Raw genomic sequence first — 3,211 nt, 5'->3', positions numbered from 1 at the left:
TAACAAATAGCTAGAGGAATTAATAAAGCAGTTGTTGTGTAAGCAGCTACAGCAAAATAAGGTGATAAATAGCAGGCAACTGGGGCTTATAATACATTAGGCAAACTAACTTAATTATATTCTAGGTAGTAGACAAAAAATACCCTACGGTAGAGCTTTGTATAGTTCCCTGAGATGTTCTTATATGTAGATTACTGAAATCTGAACAGTACTTCTCAAACTCCAGCTTTTCCAGTGTGTGCCAAATGCAGGGAAATCAACGTGGGACACCATGCAGAGTTTTGCAGCTAACACACAGTAATTTTAAACCATACAACAATCTTAAGGATATTTTCTCAATCTAGAAATTCAAAAGCCACTGAATGAAAAGTGGATTACACCATATCCCCTTTCATAAGAAGGATCTGAATCTTCAACTTCAGTATTTCAGAGTGGCTCAAACACCCAGCTACACAGGTGCTTTGCTATTAGGGCAGCCAGTGGAGCCGATGCACATAATCTGGGTTTATTTTGCCATCAAATGATAGCCAGCACTTTGTTGGAGGCTGAAAAAAGCTGTGAACACACATGACCTTCTACATTCATCAAGAAACTTGTTGCCCAGTGTAAGGGAAACTGTTGATCACAGCCTGAACCTCTGATTAACCACCTGAGGCAAGTGAGAGTCAGCTGCAGGAGCACAGGTGAAGGTAATTCAGCTGTTCTCCCGGAGGGGGTGGAGCTTGACTCTACCTCTCCTAGATCTCATTTAAGGGCTGACCACCACTAAGATAGCATCTCTTTCTGGAGATTGTTTCTGTGTGGAGTTTTTGTGGTGAGCATCCATCTCAACTGACATGCCTCAGCACTGGTGAGTCTTTTCTGAGATATCCTCTGGCTATTTACTCTGTAATTACAGCTATATGTCCACAGATGCTTACGTATCTCCTTTCTGCCCACGGCACTAGTTTCTTGCCTGATTTCTTGTGCTGGGAGTGGAATTGTTTGCACACCTTTATTTATTTCTTTTTTGAGGTCCAATGAGAATTAATTTTTATTTATTTCTCCAAAGAATGCATGGAATTAGTGTTTGGATCCTCAGTCTTCTACTTGTTTCTGTTCTCACTTATACTATAACTCTTTTCTATTTGAGTCCTCTCTTATCTTTAGAGTGAGCGATGAGGAAATAAGCCATTTCTGTGGGAGATGATAGACTCCATCACAAGACTGTCAATGGAGCACAAAACTGATTATATCCCTGCATTGTAAAAAGGCTGCTAAAAAAAAAAATAGCCAAAGATCTAGATGTTACTTAAGCATGGAGGTCTCCTGTCATCCCAAACTCAGCTCTCAGATGGACAGGAGACTGTACAGATCCTTACTATACCTGAAGGACACCAAGACAGATTAGCATGCGTGACTCAGGAGGATGAGAATGCACAGAGTGCAAAGCTAGAGGAATGTGATGAAGTCAATAAACTGAAGTTCAACCCAGTAAAAATGCAGGTATGAATAAACATGAATACAGAGAAACTGAAAGATCACGGTAAAGAGACCCGGGGTTAATGACAACACAATCACAGGAGAATTGCTAGATGTGGTTGGCACAAACACATAAAATGCTGTGTTAAATGGATATTGGGATTAATAGGTGTCATGATTTTTAGCAAGTAATGCAGCTGGAAAGTACTGAAGCATGTTTTGGTTAGCATAATTCAAATAATACCTAAGCCAAATGGATGGAAATGAAATGAGAGAATGCAAGAATCAGCAAGTCTCAGCCCATTTTGTTTGCAACATAACCCCCAAATCAAAACTAAACCACTCTTAATGTTGATATGAGTTCATCTCTTAACTATGCAGTGTAGAGGAATAGAACATTGGTTCCCTCTTTGGGGGGAAATGGGATCAGTCATTTTTAATTACCCTAATTTGCATGAGTTACAGCTTCACATAACTCATAAGGCATTGTTGCTGTGAATGTGCCCATAAAAAGGCACAGAGACTGTACATAATGGGCTTTAGAAACCTGATAACTGTCCAGGCTGGAGATATAGAGATGCAAAATAAGTTAGAAATAAAAGAAGAAAACCCTGCCTAAAAGCCTCTATACCTGCACTTTTCCTGAGATGACATCTGCAGCTCCCAAGGTTGGTCTGATGATGGTCAGACCATTTGCAAAGGTGCATGGGTGCCATGCAAGATACCTGACTGAAGCAGCAACAGTGATGTGAGTTCAGTGTTTTAGACAGGTGGGGACAAAAGCAAATGGAGAACAGACCAAACCAGAAGTGATGAACCACACCAGAAGGCACAGATTAATCTGAATTGGATTAGATGACCTTTGAGGGTCCCTTCTAACTCAAATGATCCCAAAGGTCTAGGTGTCCTTGACATCCCATACTTGCATACCCCATACCTCTCCAAAATATCTAATGGCAGCAGCCCAAAGCTGGGCAAGTCCCCTCTGAAGAAGGTCTGGCTTTCTGCCTTACACTTGCATTGAGTATCCTATGAACTCATCCTGGAGATCCTGCAGCCCTGGGACACAAGTTTTTCTGTCATTTTTCTTCTGTCCCCAGTTACATGTGAAGATCTGTGCTGCAGACCTACCTGTTTTTACACAGTTGTGTGTCATAGAGGCAACACAGAAGCTAGAAGGGCCGTTTCTTTCCTCAGCCCCAGCTCTTCTGGCCCAGATAATGACTCACCTCACAAGTTTCAGCTGAACCTCTTGTGTTACAGGTACCGTAGGAGACAGAGTCTGTTATGCTCGCAAGACAGGTCTTAATTACTAACTGCAACTTGTTATTTGGTGTTAAAGTGCTGGGAGAAGATAAATGAAAGCAGAGAAAACATTCAGTCGCTGCTGAAAAAGGCCAACAATACCCAGACACAAGGAGATGTCTCATTAATTATTTGCTTTCATCCCCTTTGGGCTCAAAAGACAGCAGCAGTAACATTACTTTTGTTTGCAGCTGTGTGTTCTTTTTTTGACTGAGGTATGTGTTTTCTATTTATACCTTAATGCTTTTCAATGCGTTTCTTTTCAGTATGGAAATTAATCACCTACAATTTACCTTGAGCATGTAATTCCCTCCTTGTGTCATTCATTCTTGTTTAACAGCCTCTAAGAGACGCAGCGGAAATAAGGACTGCTAAGAACACAGTGATCCTTCCAACATTACTGAGCCATTCAGGATTACAGCTGTTAAATGCAAGCACGAGCAGG

General features: G+C 41.2%; 1 long non-coding RNA gene across 1 annotated transcript; it reads left to right on the top strand.

Moving 5' to 3' along the window:
• Positions 1-815: 815 nt before the first annotated feature.
• Positions 816-3,211, top strand: LOC107319402. Its single transcript, XR_001557803.1, has 2 exons — positions 816-850; positions 3,107-3,211. It is a non-coding gene; the product is annotated as an uncharacterized LOC107319402 (long non-coding RNA).

The sequence above is a fragment of the Coturnix japonica genome, chromosome 1, assembly GCF_001577835.2.
Source record: "Coturnix japonica isolate 7356 chromosome 1, Coturnix japonica 2.1, whole genome shotgun sequence".
Classification (NCBI taxonomy): Eukaryota; Metazoa; Chordata; class Aves; order Galliformes; family Phasianidae; genus Coturnix; species Coturnix japonica.
This window is presented reverse-complemented; position numbering and strand designations above follow the sequence as displayed.